Raw genomic sequence first — 16363 nt, 5'->3', positions numbered from 1 at the left:
AGGACATGGCCGGCCGCAAGTCCACGCCGCTGCACTTCGCCGCCGGTGGGTACCGGGACGGGGAGGGGCCGGGGCCGGGCGAGGCTGCGTTCCCCTTCCCGGCGGGGGCTGTGGCTCCGGGAGGAGCTTCCCGGGCCCCGGGGAGCGGACCTCCAGCATCGCGGTGGGTCGGGAGAGCTCCAGTGTCAGCTGAGAGGAGGAGTGCGAGCACGCCTCAGGTTGTGGGGGAAGGCTGCTAAATCTCCTTGTTTGTCCTCGTCAAATGAAAGATCATTCGTTTGGGTGAAACCGCTGCGAGAGGAGGTCCTGGAGGTGTAAGGGTGCATGATCTAAAAATACAGACGCTTTTCTCTGTATTTGGCACGCGGGCTGCAAACTTGTGCATGTGTGCTTAGGAGGTGAGAAGCTGGAATTCGGGACAGAGTTGGCTTGAAGTTAAAGGTTTCACGTCTGTTGTGGTACTCTTGAAAGTCGGGGACACCTGTGATGCATGCAGACTTGATAGGAATCAAAGGCGTTGCCTTGTACTTGGCAGCTTTTTTCCCTTTTATTGGGAGCATAGCTGCTGATTGATCTCTGCACCTCTTGTGGTCTGAGTGGGCTGGGGAAGGAGGTGAAGTGAAACAACTGAAAGAAGTTACGCACGTGTCCAGGAGAAAATATGCCTCTTAGAGAAGAGATGTCATTGCAATCAGAAATTATGTCATAAAAGCAATTAGAAGTGAGGTCCAACAGTTTACATTAACTGGAAGTAAACATTGCCTTCTAGTAAGTATAGCTGTTAGGGGTTAGTGTGTTCCATAAAAACAAATTTTTGTACCGACTGTGGTCTTCACTAGGGGTACAGGGCACATGAAGTTCATGATAAAAGTAAAATGAGGAAGTTGTTTTAAATCATCATCCCTAACTCAGGACTTGCACAATTGCTAGGTCTGTGGTCAGGCTGAGGGGTTCTGACGTGTGCCACAGCGTTATGGAACTGGACCTTATGTAGGAAGGGGCACAGAGCTTGTCTGAGATCGAAGTGGTGCACTAGTACACATAAGATAATTAACACGATTGTATTGACTTGTCGGTATTCAAATGCTGGCATACTGAAATTGATAATACAAATTAACATTTCATGGCGTAACATTGCCTGAAACTCTTGAATAGTGGTGCTCAATTTATCAGTCAGATAATACTCTGAGATTTTATGGGTTTGTTTTCATTTTCAACCTACAAGTGGCATTTCACAATGCCCCTAAGGGAACTTTTGGTCCTGAGCTATTTCCTTTTCATTCTTCTCTGATCCCTGAGCACGACCTTATGCAAGTGGAGTTTAAAACACAGCAAATTTCCAGAGTGTGGAGATGGACTTAATTTTAGTGAACCCTGGAACGTAATTCTGGTACAACTGCATGTGTGTGCATGAAGTTTGTAATGTTTTAGAAAGCTCATCTTGAGCCTGCTTTGCTTGTTCTGCATTCAGACTTAAAATCAGACTTTGCTGCTTCTCCTTAAACTCTGAGATGTCCAGTTGTAACTTCGGTGCTAGTACAAACTCTAGTGCTGAAGTGGCAGTGGTAACTTCTACTTTGATTACGGAAGCAATGGACAAAACTTACTTAAGGGGTAAGGGCTTTGATAGAGTCAATAAGATTTGATGTTATAGCAGTGGAAGATGCTTCCTTGTGACATGATGAAAACAGTAGATGAAGTTCTTGTACCTAACAAATTCCTGTATCTGTTTTTCTAGATTTAAAGACTTTCCTCTGCTACCATACATATTTTATCTCAAATCACTGCAGTATGTCTGGTCCAAAAGGATTTGATGCGCATTAGACAGGTTTCTTATTAGAGAGATCTTGAGGTTCTGTAAGGGTGGTGTTTGAATGCAACTGATCTTAGGCAATATATATCTGCCAGTGATGCAGTGTGTTGATTTGTTGTTCTCCTTTGTGGGCAAAAGGAGAAATAAAATTGCTTGCTGATGAGCAAAGGAGAGTTGGAGAGTGCAATATGCAATGTTTTAAACTGCTTCTTTCAAACCTGTTGAAGCTCAACTCTTAGATGACAAGAGAGGGTTTCACTTCTGATCTTGTGGTTTACGTTTCCCAGTTTTGGGGGTAGCTGGATTTTTTTTTTTTTCCCCGTGGGTAGTTGACTTGTCCCTAGCTCAGTCTGGTGTTCTCAGGTGTCCTTTTTGGCAGCAATGCCAGGCAGTTAAATAACTTTTACTGTAACAGGGAAGGACAACTTCCCTACTTCTAGTTCTTTGTAAAAAGCACTAGTTTCAGGTTTCCTTCAGCCTTGTGACTTTTCTAGTTTCAAAATCACCTTTGTCTCCTTTCTCATGGCAGAAGGAAGATAAGAGGGGTGGCTTCGGAGAGCGTTCATAATCCTTAGCACATATGTAAGCTGGGGATAAGGTGAGAACTGAAATCTTGGTAATCAATTATTTAAAAAGCTAGGGATAGATCTAAATCCATTTCTAGAAATTGAAGCCATGTGTCAGTTATCCTCTTCCAGATAAAACGTGCATGGCCACATCAAGTTGAAGCAACAGCGTTATCCAGATTTTCTTTATCTCGGATATCTGAATTGTCAGTTGATTTGAATGAAGGGGAATCGATTCTTCAGGTCTGTGTTGAAATGTCAGATTAATTCAGTGTACTGAATAAATCTGACCTGCTTTGGTTAGCTCTTAATAATGGAGAAATTAACATTAAGGCCACAGCAGGGTGATAGAGACCTCTCTTGTCAAACAGGAAGAGGTTGAACAAAGGATCATTTTCCTTTCATTCTCCAACTGGACTGTTTTTCTAGCAGACCCTCTGTTGAAATTCTGAGTGTCTTTCAGGCTATGTGGTGTTCAGCTTTTCCTTTGCGAGTGATTTGAAGGATTCTTCTATAGAGACACATGTGCTTGGAAAGAGGAAAACTCAGTAGTGTTGTGACTGCTGTGTGGATTGCAGGATGTTTGGGTCTCTGGTACCAGTGCAGGCTTTGGATATTGTCCAACAGCACAGAAGAATTGGAATAAGAAGCAGGTTCTAAAGACTTGAAAGTGATCAAGTGACTTAAAAATAAAAAAAAAAAAAATATTAAGGGATGCTATTAGAGTATTCATAGCTTTTGCCTTCAGTTTTTTTGGTGAAAACTAGTTTACTTACAACTGAAAAAAATAAAAAGCAGCTGTGCTAGGCATGAACAAAGGTATGTTTGGCTCGAGGCTTTATCACTACTGGTGGCCAAAAGCAGATGTCTAGGGTAGAGTTATACGCTTGCTCTCTTTGTATATGATACATCTCTGAGTGCTCTTCCTGCAGTTTGTAGCTCAGCAGCTATTTGAGCAAGACTGTGTTTCTGCATGTTAGTAGAAGCTCATCCTGTGGTAAGGAGCTCACTAAATAATGGGACTGTTAACTGGTATTGAAAGTAACTTGCTTCCTCTTGTGTTTTCAGTCCTTTTCACTGGAATATCCTATGTTCTGCTTAATGGTTCTCTTCTTCAAACTGCATTGAACGAGACAAACTATTCCACTTCCTTGCCTTGCCTTTCCATTGCACTCCTCCTTTGATCTGAAGATGTTTCACCTCATTTCCTTGGAAAAGATCTTAACTGTCATTGTTGGTTTCATCAGGTTATGAACATCTTTACTGTGATATATGCCCCTCACTAGTTGAAAAATGTTGTTATAGCTGTGCTGTCCTTGTAAACTGACTTGATGATCCTGCTTTTGGTGGTGGTGTTGTCACATGGTTGACAAAATACTTTTTTAGCCCACATAACCAAATGAGTTGGTTGTTCTGCGCGTGTGAGAGGCAGATTTTTTTTTTTTTCCCTTTGGGGAATGCAGTTGACTTTTTTGAGTAGTTGGATGATTTCAACCCATGTGATAATGTGCCATGTTTTAGGTGTACTTTGTGTGGGGTAGAATGGGACTTGACTCTCAGCCTACTTATCTTCTGTGAATCATTATGTGGTTTGCAGGCTGGGGGGGCCTGTACTGGTCCATTGTGTTTGAAGCAAGTTGGCAGTGATGTTTTCATGGCTCTTTTTTTGTGTGTCATTGTCTATTCATAGCACTTTCATACTACGGTTGGCTTTCCAAGACTTTTCTACCTCTAATATGCCTAGATGGGGAGGACTCTTGTGACCTTTTGTCCGAAATCCCAGCTTTTTCCCAGAGCAAGCAAGAACTTGTAGGATCTGGTTTGGTAACGGACATGCTCCTTCACTTCTGAAACAAGGTTTAGCCTTTCAAAAGGATATATATGTATTTGTTGCTGACACCTTGATTCATTTGTTTTTAGGCTTAATCCTTGCTAGTAAATCATTAGTAATAGCACCTCTTTCAGAAATGACTAGGTGGATGGACTTGATAGAAACAGGCTGAGTCCTAGCTAACTTCTTCAAATAGCTGCAGCCATAAGCTTGTTCAGTTCCACACCCATTTAATGCCCAGTTCTGCACTGAGGAAGAGGTAGAGGTTTCCAAAGTGGCTTTTGGAAGATAGGGAGTTGGGATCACAAGATGAAGGGCTGTTGGTGGTATCAGCCCAAACTCAGGCTTGGAGAAGCCTGATTTAATGTGACTTGTTAGAGCATCAGCAATATTCCTTGTTTTCTTTCTGCTTGGGTTATAGTAATGCCAAAAAGCTGTTTGGGGAAAGTATTTTTCTGTGAGTATGCTTTTGATATCACTAGTAATAACTTTTGGAAGTAAAATCTTTTTATGAAGGCTAACATATATAACTGTTCTTTGGAAAATTTATTGAGTTTACAGCTTTAATCTGGAAGGCAAAGGGATCTTACTTGGGTTGGAAAATAGTGGTTAGAGTTGAAGAGAGCTGGTCAAGTTGATTTGCCAGCTAGCAAGCTGTTAATCGTAAAAATGCAAGCTGCTTCAACATGGGTAGGTTAGATAAGCAACTGAGAAGGCAGAGAGCCAGGAAACAGCAAGAAGTAGTTGGCAACTTACTTCACGCTTCCACGCAGCGGGGAGACACCTGAATTGACCACTCCACCTATGGTGCAGTGTACAACAGGTCAGCTTAAATTGCCCTGGGAAGCCTTGCTTGAGATTGCGTTCTTAAACTACTTTGACTCATTTTGTTGCAGTTATCTGTATATCTGTGCCATAGCAGAGGTGTCTGACCTTCTCAAACAGTTGTTTGTAAAGCTAAGTCATTGATTAAATCTGCCTTGTGCAACTTAAAGCAGTGGTAGTAATGATTTTCAGCTGGATTCATATGGACAGAATGAGGAGTGCAGACTCTAGTCATTTTGGAAATGTTCTGCCAGCATTACAGGCTCAGAGCCTGCAAAATGCAGACTTTTGCATGTAAAAAGATGAGTTGATAAGTTACTTGCCTTGGCTTTAGGATTCTTTGTTTTTGTAGCGTTTGTAGTACATGAATTCTGTTAGTGTCACAAGCATATCACTTCCTAGGAAGTTTAAGCTTGCTTTCTTTGTGACTAGTGACTGGTCTTCTTGGATGGTCTTGCAATACTTTGTGCAGTGTATTGTATCTCCTTCCCATTTAAAATTTTTTGAAGGGATTATATGAGAAGATATAAATGCAAAATCTCAGACCTGCAGTAATACTGAACCAGATGCCCTTTCCCCCAGCTTGAAGGCTCTTCAGTTTACTTAGTTAAATCACCTAGTTTAACTGTTGTTATGCCTAGTGAAGTGGGAGAAGTGCTGGTGGCTCTTGAAAGACCTGTCTTCGGGAAAAATCTGGTCCCAGAATGTGCAGTACTAAAGCAAAGAGATGTACAATGACTTCTTCCACTTGAACTTCTTCCACTCTTTGCTTACAATTTAAAACCATTCTCTAAAGGTCGTGTGTCTCTAAGATGTGTGCTTCTCCACTTCAAGGCCTTGTAGTCTCATATGAGCTATGTTTAGTGTTCTAACAAGTGGGATTATATTTAATAAGAGCATCTTTGCTGCTTTGCCTACATCACAGTAATACCTGCAGGTGTGCTTGTCCTGTGGTTATACACTTCTGTAAAACTTAACTGCTTTTGGAGTCAGTGTGTTCTTAAGAGCAAACCAGTGAAAGGAGGAGGAAAAATGCCTACTGAGAGTTAGTCTTCCATATGATAAGTTAAACTGTGCACATAACAGCAGCTTTGCAGAGGTTGGAATTGGCATTTGGAGGAGTTCATGTGGTGTGATCAAGTGAGATTAATTGGGCAGTGGGTGAAACAGTACAGCTGAACTTACCAAACTGACCACTTGATGCATTGTACTCTCTGGGGAAAGCATTCTTACGATTCTAGTGGGAAATCCATATATTTATTTGGTTGATTTTTTTTTTTTTTACCAAACTTCCTGAAAATGAGTCTTGAAATTGGGCAGTGAATTATGTGGCTTCGGGGAGTATTTAGTAATTGTCTGTAAACTGTTACCATGTGAAAGCTTGTGACTAACTAAACGCAGGTTTAATGTGGAAGCCCTAATCAGAGCGTGTAACAGGGTATCAACTGATACTGCTGTTGCTTTCCTTACATCGCTTCCTTCATCAGTCATTCAGCCTGCTCACCCTGCTGCTGCTTGTTTCTTAGGTGCAATGCCACAAGAAGAGATGGGACAGGACAAGCTTGCAGGCTGGGAGCAGGCTGTGAAGGGAGTGTAGGACAGCTCTTTTTGGCAGTAGTAGAAGCGTTTGGCGGTGTCTCTACCATCTTGTCTGATGGAATTTAAAACTTTTATTTAGCTTAATTTTCAAGCTGCCAGTTTACTAGGTAAAGCAGTTGTTTTCACTTTCAGCCTAAAGTGACAGGTTTAAGCTGGAAAAAGGCAAGAATACAGCATTGCCGGAGAAGTAGTTAAATGGAGTTTTCTCTGAATTGTCTGCCTGTCTTTTGATTTATGTAAAGCTATCGTAACTATGTCCGTCTCCTGGTTTTTTCCAAATCTTAGTCTTTGGTTGTTTCTGTGAGATGGCTGGAGAAATGAAGAGACTGTCAGTCACTCTTGAGTTTTTACCTTGTCTTTGATTGACTGATGAGTGTTTCACCCTTCAATTTTAGATAATCTCTTGCTGCTGCCTTCTTATAAGGGGATTACTACTTCCTTTCTCTCCTGGATAATGTTTTCTGAGGTACTGCAACTTACTGGAAACTTCTAAATTGTGTAAAGAAGCTAAAATGAGGGCAAACCTTGTGGATTTTACCTGTGTGAAATAATCCAGGCTACTAATGGACCTTGCCCATGAGTGTGCTTTGGAAGCTGGCAGGCGAATCTCATCAAAACAACCTCATGGGTGGGCCCTTTAAATGTGACTCTCCTCCACAGTTCACCTGGTTTTTGGATATTTTCTATAGGAACCTTCTGTTTGATTGTCTTTTGGGATCTTTTATCGGGGGTCCTTTCTTGGGAACTCTTTCTTAGACTTTGTATATTTCCAGTGCAAATTTAATTTACAAGAGTAGGATTTTTCAAGTCTTAAATGACATCACATCAGTTTCTGCAGTTTAAACTGAATTATATGTGCTTCATTGTCACGAATGACTTGGCACATGTCTGTTGTTTTTTACAAAAGGTGATGCCGGCACTGCCAGAGTTTCAGTGATTACAACTGCTTTGTCAAATTGGGTTGTGTGATCATTTTAAAGACTTTCTGGCACTTTGTCAATTCTAATTTTTACAATCTTACCTGTGGTAGTGGTGAGGGAGGCTACTCCCATAATTGGTTACTTTTTTCTCTGAAAGATGGGTGTTCTAGTGGGATAAAATCACAGTAACCTTTACTGTGCTTTTTGAGGACTGAACAGAAAATCTAATTCACCCGAAACTGTAAAGTGTGTATGGCTGACATTTGCAAAGATCACTTTCTCAGTGACCCCATGTCCAGCACTACCTTGGTGAAGTGTGCATGTGTAGTCCTGAACGTCACAACAATCTGAAAAGGAATCTAAATCTAATTCACCCGAAACTGTAAAGTGTGTATGGCTGACATTTGCAAAGATCACTTTCTCAGTGACCCCATGTCCAGCACTACCTTGGTGAAGTGTGCGTGTGTAGTCCTGAACAAGGAATCTGGGTTTTCAGGTGCTGTTGGGTTGTTTTTCCTCGACAGACAAAGCAGTAAATGTATGTAAAGCAAATGCTTATGCAGTTTCAGCACTTTTTGCAGTAGTTCAGTCTATAAAAACTAAAGGCTAATAAAATCCGTTGATTTACTATTTAGTTGAAAGCATCCCTTTCTAATTCTTGTCTTGCTCAATTTTCCTTTGCCAGTCAAATGAGCAATATAACCGTGGGAACCTTGAGGGCTTACTTCTTGGTATTTATGCCCCAGGCCTGTTAGCTTCGCGGTGGGACCCGATACCCTTTGTTTGCTGTTGTACCTATTTAAGCTGCTGTTTTCTGTTTGAAAATTTACAGGTGATTTCCTTGGCTGTTTTATAACAAACAAACAAATTTGTTTTCATGCTAGAAGCTGCAGTGATTTACAATAGCAGTGGCCTTGCTAACAGTTCAGCTAAGAAAAACATGTCTTCTGGTATCAGTTTTGTCATGATAAATAAGTATCACTTTTAGTAATACTGGTTTTGATTTGCACATTTCTGTTTCTGTAGTGTAATTTTTAACATGAAGTGATCAGTGGATAAAGTACTGGGAAGCTTTGATTCATCTGCACGGTAGGACTGAAGTTGGGTTGCTGAGTGGGGTGCCAGTCTGGTTGTGGGCCCCTCCCTGCAGCTGGTTTGGCTCAGCAGCTCGTGGAGCAGCTGCTGAACTGCTGGAGAGCCCCACGTATTAAAGAAAAACCACTTTGGTATCTGCTCGGTGTGCTAACTTGTAATGTGTGGAGATGGGGGAATCCTTACAGCTACTCAAAAGTATCCAGGCTGTACTTGTTAACTGGAGCCCTTGAGCTAGTCGCCATACAGGATTAACTGAGATGTGAATGCTGCGGTCTGTGCTAGATGTGAGCTTCTGGGTCCGTATCCGTGATGTCTTCCCCAGACTGTTCGTCCACCCACTTGCTTGTGTCTTGTAGAAGAATACTACTTTTGGCAGAAGTAAAGATATTGTTAAACTGTCATCAAAACTCTCAAGCCATGATAACCGTTGCTGAAGGGACTTTTTGTTTTGGCCCTGCCTGTCTTAACCATACCATTGGTCAGCTTCTAGAAAACTTCTCTCCTTCAGGAAAGGGTGTTGAAGGACTGTGGGCTTCACTGAGAAGACAGTGTAGATTCCTGCAGCTTGACTGAAAGCTGGGTGTCGAATTATAGTGTTAGCCTTAACTGGATGAGCTAGTGTGGATGCAAAGCTGTTAGATCTGGCTGAGAGATCTCACTGTATGGACTGTTGGGGAAAAGCATGTTAATTCTGCACCCTAAATCTGCATAGCTGTAACTAGTGCACTACTCTGGCAGAAAAAAGGGGCTTATCTCATTGAAATGGAGGTCCTATCCATGGACTGCAACTCTGGGGTAAAGTGTTCTGATTTGAGCAATCTTCATGCATGAGTTGTTGCCTGCCGCAGAGGGTGCTGACTTTTGAGAATCATTTCTGTCACTGTTTCAGCAGCATTTCTCTGTGTCTGAGTTACATGGTCACCTGGGGGAGAACTGACAACTTCTTTGTTGCTTCCCTTGAGTTTTGTATTTGCCTTCGAGAAGGGAAATAATGTCCTTAGTTACATTTTCAATCTGTGGAGTTAATGCAATCTATAAGCTGCCAGTTAGCATCACTGTGATGGAATCTCAGTTGCTGCAGCATTCAGCTGTTTCAGAAACATAATTCATGTACAGGGGATTCTTCATGCTTAGGCTGATTGTATCCATGATTACCAGAAGACACAATAACTCTTAAAGTTAGTCTTTTAAAATTTCCAGTAATATTGCTTTTAGCCCTGAGGTTTATCAGAAGTGCAATCCAACCTTTGAGAAGCAACCTACTACAATAATCAACAGTTGTGGTTTAGTTCAAACTGTCTGTCTTGAGCCTTATACCTGATTTTTATTCCTGTCCTCTAAGGCAGTAGTCTGCAAAGTAGAGTGTGCAAGATATTTCATTGGGGTGCAGGAAGAAAATGTTTATTTCATCTTTATCTCAGCCTTTCAAAATTTCTATTTTTGTGTATGTTTATAATCTATGTAATAGTACAATAGTGCATGTATATGATTTATAAATATACGTATATTGGGGGTACATGCTCATAAAATTTTTACTGATAGAGGTGCACAGTCAAAGTTTGGAGACTGCTGCTCTAAGGTGTTTGAGGCAATAGGAAGCAAATTTGTCCAGAACAAACCTGGAAAGGCTCTAGTGCCCAACAAGCTAAAGGTGTCGGGGCCTGGCATGCTGATGCAGGATTTTGGAGCATATTAATTTAATAATGCTGGCTTTATGGTGATGTTTTCCCTGGCCATAAGAGAGGCTGTGTTCCTAGACTGAGACATTCCTGAGGCATTATTTCCCAGCTGAGGTCTCGGTTCTACTTATCTGTAACTTAGTCTGCCAGTTTGTCAGTTGGAGGTAGTCAGACTCTCTGTAAAAGAGTAAGAGTTTGGGTTGAGATGAGGCGGTTCTGCTTGGGCACTGACAGCGTCCTTCAGTGCTCATTAATATGAGGTCTTCTCCAAGATGAAGACTTACATCAAGAGGTAGTATGTCAGATGCTTGCGGTAGTTACATACAGATTATACTAAATTTTTAAAATTAACAGGAAACTTTTATTGAAAACCTATGGTAACCCTGTTGTAGAACTTCTTCATGAAAGAGTGGGGCAGCCAGTCAGGCTGATTATGATACAGCACTCTTCACCTCTGTCATGAGTGTAAGTGAATCTTCCAGCTGTTGTTTGAGCAGGTGGATATAGTCACACTTCATGGTGAAAGGAACACAAACTGTGAGAGGGACACGAATAATATTGTTTTTCTGTACACTGGACTAAGAGTGAACAGTTTTAAATGTTAAGTCACGTTTTACCAGACAAATGAACAGAAATATGTTCTCTTACAGGTTTTGGAAGAAAGGATGTTGTAGAGCACTTGCTACAGACAGGAGCCAACGTTCACGCTCGTGACGATGGAGGGCTGATACCCCTTCACAATGCCTGTTCGTTCGGTCACGCTGAAGTGGTTAGTCTGTTACTGTGTCAAGGGGCAGACCCAAATGCTAGAGACAATTGGAACTACACTCCTTTGCACGAAGCTGCTATCAAGGGCAAGATAGATGTGTGTATTGGTAAGTGTCCGTTGCTTCTCATATTGAAACTTTACCAGATATGTGTTGTGCCATTGCAGTTGTTAATGTGCTGGACTTGAAAACCAAAGGTATTGCTTGTTCTTAACGATTAACTTTTTTTTAAACTAGCATGCAGGTGTAGTGATAGCCATTTAAGACTAAATTTTCATGGTGTATAATGAAAGCTTTGCTGAGCTTGCATCTGGAAAACTAACCTGGGGAGGTTAGGGAAAGTGTTCTCTTCTGTTAAATTACAATATTCAAAATCTGAATATGGAAGTTTGTCTTGGTTGCTCTCAAGACAATTAGCTTCACTAGGTAAAGTCTTTGCTTTTCAGGCCGCTCTATATGTTAGCTTAGTGGTTAGGAAGGTAGTTAACCTTTCATTTTATACAGTATAGGGAAACATTTCATTAGTCCTTTAGAGCTTTCAAATACACATTACAGGACACCATTGTTCACAGGGGTTATATATCTTCAGTGTGTGTGCTGAAGACTGGAGCCAAAGCAATTTCAAATAAAATTGAACACTTCAATCATTTTAAATGTATCTAGAACACATAGACATCCTGACTGAAAAGCTCTCTAACTCTTATGGTTTTTCTCAGTGTACTTAGTATTACTTTTGCTAAATGGGAACTTCTATTTTTATTTTTTTACACTCAGATCAGTTCCTTGAACTCATTTATAAAAAATATGGGTTTTCTCACATCTACCAACTTGAATACAATGGTCTGCTCAACATTGTCTTTTTTATCAAACATGGAAAGAGAAGCTTGATTTTTAGGAACCACAGTTAAGATTGTGAACATGAGATTTGTTCTATATGTTATCCAGATAACAAGACACAATTTTCAGAATTTCAGATAATATCCATTTGCTTAAAGACTTATTACATAAAATTCCTGCAGAGAAAGCTATAAAACTTTTAGGGCAAGTTCTTGCATTAGCTTTATTACAATACTTATGTCATTACTTAAAAACAACACCAAAGGCTGAGGGAAAGAAAATTTGAAGAAACACCTAAATACAAGTTTTTAGTTTATTATCCTTACAAGGGATGTGATGGACTTCATTTATTTCATCTCTATGTGCAGGGTAAAACATTTGGAGAATAGTCTACGGAAGTTACTGAGTACAGGTGATTATACAGCAGTACTGTGGGAAGAGATCCATTGATATAGTAGGTCCCAATCACAGTCTGTTGTGACAATAGTGAATGGAAAAGTAAATCTAATTCCAGTCAGTAACTGGAGTTTTGTTTGTGACTTAAAGGAAGTAATTACTTTGGTCTGTTCAATGCTGGAGTCTGCCTGGCTTTGGGAACTGCTGACTGAAAAGGGAAAAGGTTGACAGTAAAAGGCTGAGAAAAGTCACCTGTAAAGGAGGACTAGGTTTGTTTGCTTTGGAAAAGATTTGTCTTGCTCAGTCTTTTAGAACCTTGTTGTAAAGCAGGAGGGGGGTGTAGCAGCACACCTTTGTGTTTGTAGGTGATAGGATGAAAGATGGTTGCAACAGAAGATTTTAGGATTTGGGAGGGCAGCATGGGTAGTGTAGTTTTGGGTGGTTTGTCTAAAGACTCTGATGTACTCTTTGGAGGAGATTGGGCAAGGCAGATCAAGGCAGCAGGTTATGTGGTACATCAATTTTGATGTACAATAGCGACAGTAATTTGAGATTGTTTAGATCTAATTTCCATAATCGAAGAACCGTTGATACTTTTATACTCCAATTCAGTAAGAAATTGTGGGCTTGATGAAAGACGTACAAAATCAAATGTATGGCTTGTGTTACACAGAACTTCATTATGTGTTCCATGCACAGATTAGATCTGTGACTCTAAATGTTAGATGTTAGACTAAGGAGATGATCCATATTTATATATATATATAAAATATTCAACATGTGGTACTGGTCAAATCCTAAAGCTCTTCTGCTCTCTACTGCAGTTGTGGGCTTCCTTGGAAGCACTGGGCAGAGTTACAGGACTAGATGCAGTTCTCCTTCCAAAGCTACTTGCAGACAGATAGGAGTCTGGCAATTTATTTTTTTTTAAGTTACTTTTTCATTGTAAACTTCCTCCTAATACAAGTAAATGTGATGTTATTGTATTCATCTTAGTTATGGATATCCATGTATGTCACACTTCAGTCAGATATCTGATCTGTCAATGCGAGATGTATTACTGAACACAGTGTCACCAGTCACTAGATTTAATAAGTACTGTAGTATGATGATGCTTTGGGATTTAGCTGATTCCATAAAACTGCCAGGATGTGAGTATAGACAAAGAAGTCTACTCTTTCGTGTTTGCAGTGAGTTTGTTTGCAATTTATATCTAGGGGGCAAGCATGTTTTGCTGTCTTTAGCAAGTTCCTGTTGGTTTTTTTTTCAATAGTTTTATATGTAATTGTTATATGAAGGTCTTTAGTTTTTATCTCAAAAAGTCTTTTTAAGGAGCACATTACACACAGGGATAACAGAATGATGATTGCTTAGGGCACAAATTCTAACTAGGAGTTGGAATAGCTTTCTGGAATGTGTTGTACAGTACTGCTATTTACACCTTAAGTGTTACAGTAGATATGATGGAATAAATTGGAAGAAATGAAAAAAATCATGTTCTTGGGGTGTTCCTTTTTAAACAAGCAAGGCATGCTTTTTAAAAAGCATTAATTGAAGAACAGTCTCTGGAAATCCTGTCATAACCTAGAATTTATTGCTGAACTTAGCTATCTGTCTGAGAAGCAACAGGCTGTGTAGGAGTTAGTCATCTAGCCTCATTTTTTGGCTACATATTCTTGGCAACTTCTTCCAAATGATGTAGTGAGAGAGAATTTTCCAATTTATCTTCCTTTCTGCCCTTCTGTGCCACCTCAGTCTGCATCTTTTCTTCATCACACCTGGCATAGAAGGCTGTCCTTTTGGCCATTTCACAGATTGAAAAGGAACGAAGTGATAATTGATCAGAGCGTGGAGATAAAACACATTCATGAATCATGATTTTTTGGAGGAAAACTCAAGGCAGTGAAGCAGAGTGGGAAGACCAGCAAAAGCTGGGTAGTGATGGCACTACATAGAATGCTCTTGTGTCTAGCACTAGCCTTGGAACGGAGTGTGCGTATTGATGCTAAAAGCACTGTGAGTATAGAATATGGACTGTGGCTCTTTTAGGTGGCAGTTGCTTTTCTGTCCTAAGTCTGCAAGTATAGGAGATCCTGGAGGACGGTAAGCAGTGCTCAGCTGGTTTGCTGACCATCTCTTACAAAGTATTTAGTCACTGCAGATTTGTTTAGTTGCTAAGTAATTGAATCCATTTGAAAGCATCGTTTGCTGTGTGTAATCGATTTTTGGACTAAATGTATTGAAGCATTAAAACCAATTGTTAGATAGTGTTCTCCAGCATTTATGGCTTCCAGGATTGCTTTATCTGTCAGGAAGATGCATTTTCAGTGTCTGTGGACTGCTTCTGGGGCTAATGAAAAGTGTTTTTGCTCCTTAGTGTCACATTTGCTCGTGGAATAATGAATGAATGGTGAACTCTGCAAAGATATGTTTGGATGAATGCTGTGAAGTCAGGGTAGTGACTGTTCTGTAGGTCAGGCTGGGGAAAAGGATGATCTGTTTCTTCATCTGAAAGTCTATGCTGCGGTCAGACCAAAGATGTGACTCACTTTTAGCTCACTTTTCTCCAGCAATGTCATGTAGCAGATGCTCAGACTATGAATGGCTTGAGTGTGTCCTTCTTTCTGACGGCAATCAGCAATTTAGGAAGTTGCTACGGTAGAGGCTGCATCCTGGACTGTGTTGCACAGCCGTTGGTATACAAACTTCTTGAATGATAGATCTAATCACTTTTTAAATGCTGATATACTTCTGGCTTTGAAGGTGTTCCATGGCAAGAGAGTTTTACAATTTAATAGTCTTGCAGGAAGAAAACCACCTTTCCTTTTCTTTAAAATGTTACTCTTGTTTACTTTCATTGCACACCATTCAGGACTTTCGTGAGAAATAGTGAACAGTCATTTCTATATGCACTCTACATATGCTTCATGATTTTATAGGCCTTTTATCTTTTCTTCCTTCAGATGTCTCTTTTCCAAACTGAAAAACTTAGTGTTCCATTGTGTTATCCTGTTGAATACTCTAGTATTTTTGTCTTTTTTTTTTTTTTTTAAGAGTGAGGGATTGGTATGGGGTGTACAGACATCAAAACTGGATGTAGTGAATTTATAGGATAACTTAATGTTCCTTCTGTTTTGGTTTTCTGGTTGCTGAGTACTGAGTGGGAGTAGCTCCAAGGTATTTCCTGAGTGGTAACAGCTCCTTCAAAACTGTATGTTTGTGCAACACAGGTTTTTATGGCGGGGGAAGGGGAGGAAACAAAACCTTAGGCTAAAATAACCTTACTGAAGGTGCGCTTATGCAGTCTGTCTGGGCTTTCTTTGCCGTCCACTGTGTGTGTTTTTTTCTGCAGAGGCTGTAGCTGTTCCTGCAGAATGTTTTTTTTCTAAGTGGATCTCCAGTTAAGTGTTGTGAGAGCTATAGGACAGCTAGCCTAAAAGTGATCTCAGGTGTTATACACCTGTCTAGTTTTTAAGGGCATCCCTCAGAAATATGGAAACCATGAGCATCTTCTATGGTGATGCCATGATTTATGGATCTGAACATACAGGGTCCTTTAGTAATTTTAGGGAAATAAAAAATATAGCTACTGAAAAGCTCCCTTCAACATTCTACAATACTGTAAAAGTTTTTAAAAATTTAGTCCATGCGGTGCTAAGGATCCATCAGGAATTACTTAATGTGACATGAGACCAATATTTTTACTGACTTCCTCTGGGCTAGTTTTAAATTTCCTGCAAAGATCTTGTGGCATGATGAATTTACTGTCCTAGTGCTATGAAGCAATCTCTAATGATAGTGTCAAGGTGCATTTGTCTCTTCTCGAAAGGAGAACTTCTGTGGAAGTTGACTTTTTTTCCCATTACCCTTTTTGGTCTTGAAAACGAGCAGATTTTTCCAACATACAGGTCCTGCCCTTAGCATGGGGATCACTGTTACTTAAATGTCTCTCTGTTAACATGAGAAAACACTGCTCACCGTGCTGTGCTTCCTCAGCACTAGGAAAGGAGAAGAATTTGTTAACTATTCTGTTAT

At 40.3% G+C, this 16363-nt stretch overlaps 1 protein-coding gene across 1 annotated transcript in view; it reads left to right on the top strand.

The window, feature by feature from the left end:
- Positions 1-6: 6 nt before the first annotated feature.
- LOC104460683 (tankyrase-1) overlaps positions 7-16363 on the top strand; it is a gene marked incomplete at its 3' end in the record, with an annotated part of 116138 nt that continues 99781 nt past the window's right edge. Inside the window, exons 1-2 of the mRNA XM_010077847.1 lie at positions 7-45; positions 10979-11203. The remainder of the gene's footprint in view (positions 46-10978; positions 11204-16363) is intronic.

Source organism: Pterocles gutturalis, unplaced genomic scaffold (assembly GCF_000699245.1).
Source record: "Pterocles gutturalis isolate BGI_N339 unplaced genomic scaffold, ASM69924v1 scaffold13978, whole genome shotgun sequence".
Lineage (NCBI taxonomy): Eukaryota > Metazoa > Chordata > Aves > Pterocliformes > Pteroclidae > Pterocles > Pterocles gutturalis.
Note: the sequence above shows the minus strand (reverse complement) of the source record. Positions and strands in the feature narration are given on the sequence as shown.